Here is a 13,760-nt window from a genome sequence, read left to right as displayed (position 1 = left end):
GAGGGCATCAGAGGGCAGACAGACTGAAACCACAGTCACAGAAAACTAGTCAATCTGATCACATGGACCACAGCCTTGCCTAACTCAATGAAACTAAGCCATGTCATGTGGGGCCACCCAAGAGGGATGGGTCATGGTGGAGAGGTCGGACAGAATGTGGTCCACTGGAAAAGGGAGAGGCAAACCACTTCAGTATTCTTGCCTTGAGAACCCCATGAACAGTATGAAAAGGCAAAAAGATAGGACACTGAAAGATGAATTCCCCAGGTCAGTAAGTACTCAATATGCTACTGGAGATCAGTGGAGAAATAACTCCAGAAAGAATGAAGTGATGGAGCCAAAGCAAAAACAATACCCAGTTGTGGATGTGCCTGGTGATAGACACAAAGTCCGATGCTGTAAAGAGCAATATTGCATAGGAACCTGGAATGTTAGGTCCATGAATCAAGGCAAATTGGAAGTGGTCAAAGAGGAGGTGGCAAGAGTGAATGTTGACATTCTAGGAATCAGCGAATTAAAATGGACTGGAATGGGTGAATATAACTCAGATGACCATTATATCTACTACTGTGGGCAGGAATCCCTTAGAAGAAATGGAGTAGCCATCACAGTCAACAAAAGAGTCCAAAACAAATCCCAAAAACGACAGGATGATCTCTGTTCATTTCAAAGGCAAACCATTCAATATCACAGCAATTCAAGTCTATGCCCTGACCAGTAATGCTGAAGAAGCTGAAGCTGAATGGTTCTAAGAAGACCTACAAACCTTTTAGAACTAACACCCAAAAAAGATGTCCTGTTCGTTATAGGGGCCTGAAATTCAAAAGCAGGAAGTTAAGAAACACCTGGAGTAACAGGCAAATTTGGCCTTGGAGTACAGAATGAAACAGAATGTTAGCAAAGGCTAACAGAGTTTTGCTAAGAGAACACACTGGTCATAGCAAACACCCTCTTCCAACAACACAAGAAAAGACTCTACATATGGACATCACCAGATGATCAACACAGAAATCAGATTAATTATATTCTTTGCCACCAAAGATGGAGAAGCTCTATACAGTCAGCAAAAGCAAGACTGGGACCTGACTGTGGCTCAGATCATGAACTCTTTATTGCCAAATTCAGATTTAAATTGAAGAAAGTGGGGGAAATCACAAGACCATTCATATATGACCTAAATCAAATCCCTTATGATTATACAGTGGAAGTGATAAATAGATTTAAGGGACTAGATCTGATAAACAGAGTGCCTGAAGAACTATGGATGGAGGTTCCTGACACTGTACAGGAGACAAGGATCAAGACCATCCCCGTGGAAAAGAAATGCAAAAAACAAAATAGCTGTCTGAGGAGGCTTTAGATATATCTGTGAAAAGAAGAAAAGTGAAAAGCAGAGGAGAAAGGGAAAGTATACCCATTTGAATGCAGAGTTCCAAAGAATAACAAGGAGAGATAAGAAAGCCTTCCTCAGTGATCAATGCAAAGAAATAGAGGAAAACAACAGAATGGGAAAGACTAGAGATCTCTTCAAGAAAATTAGAGACACCAAGGGAACATTTCATGCAAAGATGGGCTCGATAAAGACAGAAATGGTATGGACCTAACAGAAGCAGGAGATATTAAGAAGCAGTGGCAAGAATACACAGAAGAACTATACAAACTAGATGTTCATGACCCAGATAATCATAATGGTGTGGTCACTCACCTAGAGCCAGACATCCTGGAATGTGAAGTCAAATGGGCCTTAGGAACCATCACTATGAACAAAGTCAGTGGAAGTGATGGAATTCCAGTTGAGCTGGAATCCATCCAGTTGAAAGATGATGCTGTGAAAGTGCTGTACTCAACATGCCAGCAAATTTGGAAAACTCAGCAGTGGTCACAGGACTGGAAAAGGTCAGTTTTCATTCTGATCCCAAAGAAAGGCAATGCCAAAGAATGCTCAAACTACCACACAATTGAACTTACCTCACATGCTAGTAAAGTAATGCTCAAAATTCTCCAAGTCAGGCTTCAGCAATATGTGAACCGTGAACTTCCTGATGTTCAAGCTGGTTTTAGAAAAGGCAGAGGAACCAGAGATCAAATTGCCAACATCCGCTGGATCACTGAAACAACAAGAGTTCCAGAAAAACATCTATTTCTGCTTTATTGACTATGCCAAAGCCTTTGACTGTGTGGATCACAATAAACTGTGGAAAATTCTGAAAGATATGGAAATACCAGACCACCTGTCCTGCCTGTTGAGAAACCTGTATGTGGATCAGGAAGCAACAATTAGAACTAAATATGGAAAAACAGACTGGTTCCGAACAGGAAAAGGAGTACGTCAAGGCTGTATATTGTCACCCTGCTTATTTAACTATATACAGACTACATCATGAAAAACACTGGGCTAGAGGAAGCACAAGCTGGAATCAAGATTGCCGGGAGAAATATCAATAACCTCAGATATGCAGATGACACCACTCTTATGGCAGAAAGTGAAGAAGAGCTAAGGAGCCTCTCGATGAAAGTGAAAGAGAAGAGTGAAAAATTTGGCTTAAAGCTCAACATTCAGAAAACCAAGATCATGGCATCAAGTCACATCACTTCATGGCAAATAGATGGGGAAACAGTGTCAGACTTTATTTTGGGGGGCTCCAAAGTCACTGCAGATGGTGACTGCAGCCGTGAAATTAAAAGATGCTTGCTCCTTGGATGAAAAGTTATGACCAACCTAGACAGCATATTGAAATGCAGAGACATTACTTTGTCAACAAGGTCTGTCTAGTCAAAGCTATGGCTTTTTCAGTAGTCATGTATGGATGTGAGAGTTGGACTATAAAGAAAGCTAAGCACTGAAGAATTAATGCTTTTGAACTGTGATGTTGGATAAGTCTTGAGAGTCCTTTGGACTGCAAGGAGATCCAACCAGTCCATCCCAAAGGAGATCAGTCCTGGGTTTCATTGGAAGGACTGATGCTGAAGCTGAAACTCCAATACTTTGGCTACCTGATGCGAAGAGTTGACTCATTGGAAAAGACCCTGATGCTGGGAACGATTGAGGGCAGGAGGAGAAGGGACAACAGAAGATGAGATGGTTGGATGGCATTCACTGACTCAGTGGACATGAGTTTGGGTATAGTCCGGGAGTTTGGTGATGGACAGGGAGGCCCGGTGTGCTACAGTTGAATGGGTCACAAAAAGTCTGACACGACTGAGTGACTGAACTAAACTGAACTGATACCACATTGTAACACCCACTGTAGCACGCATCTGAGAGATGAGAAAAGAGAACAAGGTGACTGCTTCCATGCTATGCTATGCTAGCCTAAGTTGCTTCAGTCGTGTCCGACTCCGTGTGACCCCATAGACGGCAGCCCATCAGGCTCCCCCATCCCTGGGATTCTCCAGGCAAGAACACTGGAGTGGGTTGCCATTTCCTTCTCCAATGCATGAAAATGAAAAGTGAAAGTGAAGTCGCTCAGTCGTGTCTGACTCTTAGCGACGCCATGGACTGCAGCCTACCAGGCTCCTCCGTCCACGGGACTGTCCAGGCAAGAGTACTGGAGTGGGGTGCCATTGCCTTCTCCAGACTGCTTCCATATTATAGTCTAAATACCAGAACCAAAAAATTAGACCCAGAGTTCTCTGACTTAAGCATACATTAGTTCTGTTTCACCAGAGTTCCATTTGGCAGCAGAAACTCACTAGTATACAAACCTAGAAACTAAAAATATACAAACTCCTTTTAGTGTCAGTATGCATGTACTGAGTCACTTCAGTCGTGTCCTACTCTGGGCAATGCCGTGGACTGTAGCCCAGCAGTCTTCTCTGTGGGAATCCCTAGACAAGAATACTGGAGTGGATTGCCATGCCCTCCTTCGGAAGATCTTCCTGACGCAGGGATTGAACCTGTGTCTCTCACATCTCCTGCATTGGCAGGCTGGTTCTTTACCATTAGCACCACCTGGGAAGCCTCTTAGAGTCAAGCTTCTGCAGAAATATATTCCTTCTTCTCAAAGACAAATTGAAGAGTGACCTGTAATGAAATCCTGGTAAACTTAGAAATTATAGGCAATGTGGATGTCCTCAGTAATTTTGTTTTCTACTCTGGCCAGGTATTAGTTGTGGGTTTTTTTTTTTTCTTTAGAAACTGCTGAAATGATGATGTAACACCCGGATAGAATCTGTTTAAAAAGGAATAACTGAATGCTAAATCTTTCAGGCCAGAGAAGTTGAAAACATTTTCAACGATCCAAGACACTGAACAGACTTACAAGATTATAATATCCCCAGTTTAAATTTCAAAAACTCATGGAGCTTATGAAGTATTCTCTACCAATAAAAAGATAATCCCTTTTTCTTTCTCAAGATCGCTTTGGCTATTCGAGGTTTTTTGTATTTCCATACAAATTGTGAAATTATTTGTTCTAGCTCTGTGAAGAATACTGTTGGTAGCTTGATGGGGATTGCATTGAATCTATAAATTGCTTTGGGTAGTATACTCATTTTCACTATATTGATTCTTCCAATCCATGAACATGGTATATTTCTCCATCTATTAGTGTCCTCTTTGATTTCTTTCACCAGTGTTTTATAGTTTTCTATATATAGGTCTTTAGTTTCTTTAGGTACATATATTCCTAAGTATTTTATTCTTTTCGTTGCAATGGTGAATGGAATTGTTTCCTTAATTTCTCTTTCTGTTTTCTCATTATTAGTGTATAGGAATGCAAGGGATTTCTGTGTGTTGATTTTATATCCTGCAACTTTACTATATTCATTGATTAGTTCTAGTAATTTTCTGGTGGAGTCTTTAGGGTTTTCTATGTAGAGGATCATGTCATATGCAAACAGTCAGAGTTTTGCTTCTTCTTTTCCAATTTGGATTCCTTTTATTTCTTTTTCTGCTCTGATTGCTGTGCCCAAAACTTCCAAAACTATGTTGAATAGTAATGGTGAAAGTGGGCACCCTTGTCTTGTTCCTGACTTTAGAGGAAATGCTTTCAATTTTTCACCATTGAGGATAATGTTTGCTGTGGGTTTGTCATATATAGCTTGTATTATGTTGAGGTATGTTCCTTCTATTCCTGCTTTCTGGAGAGTTTTTATCATAAATGGGTGTTGCAAACTAGTACAGCCACTATGGAGAACAGTGTGGAGATTCCTTAAAAAACTGGAAATAGAACTGCCTTATGATCCAGCAATCCCACTGCTGGGCATACACACTGAGGAAACCAGAAGGGAAAGAGACACGTGTACCCCAATGTTCATCGCAGCACTGTTTATAATAGCCAGGACATGGAAGCAACCTAGATGTCCATCAGCAGATAAATGGATAAGAAAGCTGTGGTACATATACACAATGGAGTATTACTCAGCCATTAAAAAGAATACATTTGAATCAGTTCTAATGAGGTGGATGAAACTGGAGCCTATTATACAGAGTGAAGTAAGCCAGAAGGACAAACACCAATACAGTATACTAACGCATATATATGGAATTTAGAAAGATGGTAATGATAACCCTGTATACGAGACAGCAAAAGAGACACTGATGTATAGAACAGGCTTATGGACTCTGTGGGAGAGGGAGAGGGTGGGAAGATTTGGGATTCAAATTTTCTAAATAAAAAGTAAAAAAAAAAAGAAAAAAAAAAGATAATCCCCACATTTATAATACTAGACAGGTTTACTGAGGAGAGAGGGGTGAGTAGACATAGTAGAAAGGAAATAAGAGAGAAAACAATTTTTAACATTGTGAGAGTGAATCTAAGTCGGGTGTCTAGAGTCATTTAACGGTAATGTAAACACACATTTGTGAAATCTTCCTCTTAGAGAAAAATGGGGCATTATATGCCCCATCACGTTGTCAAAAATATCTACTTTTATTACAGTGACTCTTCTCTTGGGGAAAAGCACAAGAATACTCTTGTCTTAGAGCACAATTTAGACATCCTATCTGGTAGATGGTGGGTGCATGCCCTTCTGTCTGCCACTGAGTCTATAGTCACAAGTCTATATTTAGATTGTTGAGATGTATATTAGAAACCACTGTGAGCCCCACACTCCAGGGAATTCTATTGTACTATTGTGCCCTCAGGTTGATCTCCTTACACCTTGAGGTGAGAGAAAAGTACTTTTTGTTCTGTCCCTAACCTTCCATGTCCTGGGGTAGAAAATGCCACAGGACTCCAGCAGTTTTTATTGTAGTGATTTGGTTCTTTCTCTTCACTGTCTCAATACTTATTTAACCTTAATTCTGCTACTCAACTGCCACAGCTGACAGAACACCACAACCAGAATGAATCTGTACACAGGAAATATATAGTAAATATTTTTGCTCATATAACTGAAGAATCCACACATAATGATAATGATTCAGGCAACCTTTCTTTAAAGTAGAACATTTTATCACCAGGACCGAGTTTCTCCCTTATGATCTCATAACTTTATTTTCTCCCATTTAGACACTTCTGCCAAAATACAGACTGTATAAAGGATGTGAATAACACACAAACTTAAAAATAACAATGTTAGGAAGTTCAGGAAAGCAAAAGTAAATGACAAAAGTTCTTATATGTATGACAAATTGCAAGAGATCAGGATCTAGAATAAAGGCAAAATTTACATCCTAAAACTGAAAAATGTTATACCTGATGCTAAGAACTCAATAGTTGGGGACAGGGACGCCTGACATTCTACAGACCATTGGGTCACAAAGAGTTGGACATGACTTATTGACTGAAAAACAAGAACTTATTAGATACTCCAGAATCTCAAATAATCTCAAGCAGCAAAAATGCAATAAAAAGCAAAAGCAACAATAATAAAGATATCCTACCATAGCTCATTTTAACTAAATTAAAATCTAGAAAAATAAAAACCCATACACACATAAGGACAGAGGGAAATGATGTATTATCCTCAAAAAAGCAAAAGTAAGTTTGATGACTAACTTTTTAACAGAAATGGCAAAAATGAGAGCAATAAAAAATAGTTATAAGTGAAATCATTATAAAAGGGGTACAGAGAAAAAACTACTTTCTAAAATTAAGCAAAAGTGTCGCTAAATATTGAGAATAAACAAAGGTTTTCTGGGGAAAAAAAATCTTGATTTTCACCATCAGAACCTATATAGAGTAATACTAAAAAGAATACTTCTAGGAGAGGGAATGTAAACCCTGAGAGAACAGAAACACAGGCACAAATATGTGCATATTTTTCTGAGCATTAATGGGATTGGCAGTACAGGGGAATCAGAAATCATTCATATTCTACCATGAAAACCAGAAGTCAGAAGCTCCAAATACAAACGTAATAAAACACAGTCCAGTATGTAGATAAAATGTATTTTGATGATTGCCATCTTGCAAAATTAATGTTGTTTATTCCTTCAGTCACTCAGTTGTGTCCAACTCTTTGAGACGACATGAATGGCAGGACACCAGGCTTCCCTGTCCATCACCAACTCCCGGAGCATACTCAACCTCATGTCCATGGATTCAGTGATGCCATCCAGCCATCCTATCCTCTGTTGTCCCCTTCTTCTCCTGCTCCCAATCCCTCCAAGCATCAGGGTCTTTTCCAATGAGTCAACTCTTCGCATGGGGTGGCCAAAGTATTGGATTTTCAGCTTTAGCATCAGTTCTTCCAATGAACACCCAGGACTGATCTCCTTTAGCATGGACTTGTTGGATCTTTTTGCAGTCCAAGGGACTCTCAAGAGTCCTCTCCAACACCATCAATTCTTCGGCGCTCAGCTTTCTTCATAGTCCAACACTCACATCCATTAATGACCACAGGAAAAACCATAGCCTTGACTAGACAGACCTTTGTTGGCAAAGTAATGTCTCTGCTTTTTAATATGATACCTAGGTTGGTCATAACTTTCCTTCCAAGGAGTAAGCATCTTTTAATTTTATGGCTGCATTCACCATCTGCAGTGATTTTGGAGCCCCCCCAAAAAAAGTCTGACACTGTTTCCACTGTTTCCCCATCTATTTCCAATGAAAGATGGGACCAGATGCCATGATCTTCGTTTTCTGAATGTTGAGCTTTAAGCCAACTTTTTCACTCTCCTCGTTCACTTTCACCAAGAGGCTTTTGAGTTCCTCTTCACTTTTGGCCATAGGGTGGTGTCATCTGCATATCTGAGGTTATTGATATTTCTCCTGGCAATCTTGATTCCAGCTTGTGCTTTCTCTAGCCCAGCGTTTCTCATGATGTACTCTGCATATAAGTTAAATAAGCAGGGTGACAATATACAGCCTTGACGTACTCCTTTTCCTATTTGGAAACCAGTCTGTTGTTCCATGTCCAGTTCTAACTGTTGCTTCTTGACCTGCATACAGGTTTCTCAAGAGGCAGGTCAGGCGGTCTGGTATTCCAATCTCTTTCAGAATTTTCCACAGATTATTGTGATCCACACAGTCAAAGGCTTTGGAGTAGTCAATAAAGCAGAAATAGATGTTTTTCTGGAACTCTTTTGCTTTTTCCATGATCCAGCGGATGTGGGCAATTTGATCTCTGGTTTCTCTGTCTTTTCTAAAACCAGCTTGAACATCTGGAAGTTCACGGTTCACGTATTGCTCAAGTCTGGCTTGGAGAATTTTGAGCATTACTTTACTAGCGTGTGAGATGAGTGCAATTGTGGAGTAGTTTGAGCATTCTTTGGCATTGCCTTTCTTTGGGATTGGAATGAAAACTGACCTTTTCCAGTCCTGTGGCTACTGCTGAGTTTTCCCAAGTTGCTGGCATATTGAGTGCAGCAATTTCACAGCATCATTTTCAGGATTTGAAATAGCTCAACGGGAATTCCACCACCTCCACTAGCTTTTTTCATAGTGATGCTTTCTAAGGCCCACTTGATTTCACATTCCAAGATGTCTGGCTCTAGGTCAGTGATCACACCATCGTGATTATCTGGGTTAAAAAGCACTTTTTTGTACAGTTCTCCTGTGTATTCGTGCCACCTCTTCTTAATATCTTCTGCTTCTGTTACCATTTCTGTCCTTTATCGAGCCCATCTTTGCATGACATGTTCCCCTGGTGTCTATAATTTTCTTGAAGAGATCTCTAGTCTTTCCCGTTCTGTTTTTTTCCTCTATTTCTTTGCATTGATCACCGAGGAAGGCGTTCTTATCTCTTCCTGCTATTGTTTGGAACTCTGAATTCAGATGGGAATATCTGTCCTTTTCTCCTTTGCTTTTTGCTTCTCTTCTTTTCACAGCTATTTGTAAGGCCTCCCCAGACTGCCATTTTGCTTTTTTGCATTTCTTTTCCATGGAAATTGTCTTGATCCCTGTCTCCTGTACAATGTCACGAACCTCTGTCCATAGTTCATCAGGCACTCTGTCTATCAGATCTAGTCCCTTAAATCTATTTCTCACTTCCACTGTATAATCATAATAGATTTGATTTAGGTCATACCTGAATAGTCTAGTGGTTTTCCCTACTTTCTTCAATTTAAGTCTGAATTTGGCAATAAGGAGTTCATGATCTGAGCCACAGTCAGCTCCCAGGCTTGTTTTTTGTGACTGTATAGGGCTTCTCCATCTTTGGCTGCAAAGAATATAATCAATCTGATTTCGGTGTTGACCATCTGGTGATGTCCATGTGTAGAGTCTTCTCTTGTGTTGTTGGAAGACAGTGTTTGCTATGACCAGTGCATTTTCTTGGCAAAACTCTATTAGTCTTTGCCCTGCTTCATTCCATATTCCAAGGCCAAATTTGCCTGTTACTCCAGGTGTTTCTTGACTTCCTACTTTTGCATTCCAGTCCCCTATAATGAAAAGGACATCTTTTTTGGGTGTTAGTTCTAAAAGGTCTTGTAGGTCTTCATAGAACCATTCAACTTCAGCTTCTTCAGTGTTACTGGTTGGGGCATAGACTTGGATTACTGTGATATTGAAAGGTTTGCCTTGGAAACGAATAGAGATCATTCTGTCGTTTTTGAGACTACATCCAAGTACTGCATTCTGGATTCTTTTGTTGACCATGATGGCTACTCCATTTCTTGTAAGGGATTCCTGCCCACAGTAGTAGATATAATGGTCATCTGAGTTAAATTCACCCATTCCAGTCCATTTTAGTTCACTGATCTCTAGAATGTCAATTTTCACTCTTGCCATCTCCTGTTTGACCACTTCCAATTTGCCTTGATTCATGGACCTAACATTCCAGGTTCCTATGCAATATTGCTCTTTACAGAATCAGACCTTGCTTCTATCACCAGTCACATACACAACTGGGTATTGTTTTTGCTTTGGCTCCATCCCTTCATTCTTTCTGGAGTTATTTCTCCACTGATCTCCAGTAGCATATTGGGCACCTACTGACCTGGGGAGTTCCTCTTTCAGTATCCTATCATTTTGCCTTTTCATACTGTTCATGGGGTTCTCAAGGCAAGAATACTGAAGTGGTTTGCCATTCCCTTCTCCAGTGGGCCAGATTCTGTCAGACCTCTCCACCATGACCCGTCTGTCTTGGGTGGCCCCACATGGCATGGCTTAGTTTCATTTAGTTAGACAAGGCTGTGTTCCTACTGTGATTAGATTGGCTAGTTTTCTATAATTATGGTTTCAGTGTGTCTGCTGTCTGATGCCCTCTCACAACACCTACCGTCTTACTTGGGTTTCTGTTTCCTTGGACGTGGGGTATCTCTTCACAGCTTCTCCAGCAAAGCACAGCTGCTGCTCCTTACCTTGGACGGGGGATATCTCCTCATGGCCACCCCTCCTGACCTTGAACCTTGGAGTAGCTCCTCTAGGCCCTCTTGTGCCCACGCAGCCGCTGCTCCTTGGGCGTGGGGTTGCTCCTCTCGGTGGCTGCTCCTGACCTCGGACATGGGGTAGCTCCTCTCGGCCAGAGCCCCTGACCTCAGACATGGGGTAGCTCCTCTCGGCCTCAGCCCCTGACCTCAGACATGGGGTAGCTGCTCTCAGCCACCATCCCTGACCTCGGACATGCTCCTCTCGGCTACCGCCCCTGTCCTTAGACGTGGAATATTCCTTACATTGCTTTAAAAATCAGAAATTGACCCTCACAGCATTTCTGTGGAGACAAAAACTATTTTCACCTATAGATAGAAATCTAAGGCAGACATCTGGGAAATGAATTGCCAGAGTTTTACACCAAACTGCTAATTGAAGTGAGATGGGTACTGAGTTTTCCCTACTTCTGTGGCTTTGCTGATTTTAAGGTATGGCCAAATTGTATCTTCAAGATATCCATAAGCACAATACTGATATGTACATATTTTTCAAAGAAATTTTTGTTCATTTTCTTGAGGTATGTCATACTGGTCTTGTACTATTCTAATTCCATTGTTAGAGAAACATTTGGAGCTTTGCCCATATTGACACTGTTAGAAGTATTCATAGGAAAATCATCAATGATACTTGGTAATACTGATTCCTTACACTAATATTATTTTAGTCTTATTAAAATAGGGGAGTATAAAATGAAAAGGAAATGAACTGTTAAGAGTCCGTTATTTGGATTAAGTGTCTTGAATACTCTGAACTATCTCATTTAGTGTGACAATATTTCTCTATACCTGCAATTTTTATTATCTTCATCTGATTCCATAGTTCTAGATGAGTAGCTCCAGACAACGTTAGTGCTCATGTCACTACCAGAAGAATTCCAGATATAATTTGGCAAGAGAAAATAGGGCATTTTCATTCCGTAAATTGCTCTTAATTGCTGCCTTATTTTGAGTATGATATGATATCTTCCTCTGAATAAATCACATGCATTTCCTTATAAGAAGGTACAAACCATTGTAACTTGTAAAGTTCCATGTTTTTTAATTTCCTCAGGAAGATAATGTAAAAGTCCTTTCTTGTTGCTACTAGTATTTGTTAATATATTCATGTTATTATTCTGTTTCAATGTTTTAAAATCCCACTATTATTACGGAATTAAAATATATCAGGCATAGAATGGAAATTATCTTTGTTAAATAGGAACTGCTCCACTTAGAGTTAGGAAGAGAGCAGAGATGCTGATATTGAGAATTATCTCAGTGACGTACAATGACAAGTAGCAGGGAAGGTAAATAGGAAATTTACAGAAGAGAATATAACACAGACTGCAAGAATCTGAATGCTGAGTTGACTCTTTTGTGATAAAAATAAGGAATAAATGATAGAACTTTAAATAGACCTTGCCAAAGATGGGCAGAGAGTTGCAGCAAATTAACAGAGACAACTAGGTTAGTTTTTACATTTCCTCTGTGTTACTTTAATTTCTTTGGCTCCTTTATCAGTCTACTAATCTTTTTCTTAGCCCACTAAATTCCAATTTTAAGCTTTCACTTTGCTCAAATTTAGTGACTCTCCATTTTTTCTCTACCAGTTTTTCCCTGATCAGCATATACACACACCCAATCATTAACCTTTCCCACTTATATCACACATGCAGTCTCAAACTGGAGTTTTATTTTCACTTTGATATTGGCATACTGCATCATAAACCAGATAGTACCTCAAATTATGGAATCCTGCATTCCATCCAAAACATAAGAAATATATAAAGATAAAACTTACAAATTCCCTTACATAAATATATTTACAAGTTCTATACATTTGTCATCTATTAGGAGCTAAAAGATCCAGCATTCTGGAAGCCAGAATCTTAATGTAACTGATGTTTCCATCCTAATTTCAAAGATCTGTACACGAACACTGACTTCCAAAAATCTTTGGGTAATATAGAAACATTGAACAATTAATTAGGATAGGTTAATTGCATCAATTAAGGTTTATATGGCAAATATGTAAATTATTGCATTTAATTTAGGCATGGCCACATAGCAAGTAGAATCTACTTGGTGCTACAAATAATGGTAAAGAATAAGGAAACAAAAACCTATTTCTAATGTTGGCACCTACTTTCTTATGAAATTATATGTAGTTCATGAACAAGTAGCTTGGATACTGATGCAGATGGATGGTTTAACTCCAGATTTTTTGAAAAATTATGTACACACACACATATAGGTATATGTATATATGTGAAAATGTTAGATGCTCAGTTATGTCTGACTCTTTGAGACCTCATGGACTGGAGCCCATCAGGCTCCTCTGTCCACAGAATTCTCCAGGTAAGAATATTGAAGTGGATACCTATTTCCTTTCACCAGGTGTCTTCCCAACCAGGGATCAAACCCAAGGCACCTGCGTTGTAGGCAGATTCTTTACCATCTGAGATGGTAACATTCTTTACCATATATGTGTATATGTGCATATGTATATACATATACACATATACAAACACACACACAAATATGTATATGTGTGTGTGTGTGCATGCACACACGCATGTTCAGTTCAGTTCAGTCCAGTCACTCAGTTGTGTCCAAATCCTTGTGACCCCAAAGACTACAGCATGCAAGGCTTCCCTGTCAATCACCAACTGCAAGAGCTTGCTCACTCATGTCCATCTACTTGGTGATGCCATCCAGCCATCTCATCCTCTGTCATCCCCTTTTCCTCCTGCCTTCTATCTTTCCCAGCAACAGGGTCTTTTCTAGTGAGCCAGTTCTTTGCATCAGGTGGCCAAAGTACTGGAATTTCAGTTTCAGCATCAGTCCTTCCAATGAAAATTTGGGACTGATTTGCTTTAGCATGGACTGGTTGGATCTCCTTGCAGACCAAGGGACTCTCAAGAGTCTTCTCCAACACCAATGTTCAAAAGCATCAATTCTTTGGTGCTCAGCTTTCTTTATAGTCCAACTCTAACACCCATACATGATTACTGGAAAAACC

At 39.9% G+C, this 13,760-nt stretch overlaps 1 long non-coding RNA gene across 3 annotated transcripts in view; it reads right to left on the bottom strand.

Moving 5' to 3' along the window:
• The window catches only part of LOC147356979 (uncharacterized), a 383,508-nt gene that overhangs the window by 149,657 nt on the left and 220,091 nt on the right, over positions 1-13,760 (bottom strand). The window contains exon 3 of one of the 3 annotated variants that reach the window (XR_015143695.1): positions 1,969-2,108. The exons of the other annotated variants lie outside the window; for them this stretch is intronic. This is a non-coding gene — a long non-coding RNA (uncharacterized LOC147356979). The remainder of the gene's footprint in view (positions 1-1,968; positions 2,109-13,760) is intronic. 3 annotated transcript variants of the gene reach the window in all.

The sequence above is a fragment of the Bos grunniens genome, chromosome 16 (assembly GCF_055505025.1).
Source record: "Bos grunniens cultivar Pamir isolate PY7600 chromosome 16, Bosgru_T2T1.0, whole genome shotgun sequence".
NCBI lineage: Eukaryota > Metazoa > Chordata > Mammalia > Artiodactyla > Bovidae > Bos > Bos grunniens.
Note: the sequence above shows the minus strand (reverse complement) of the source record. Positions and strands in the feature narration are given on the sequence as shown.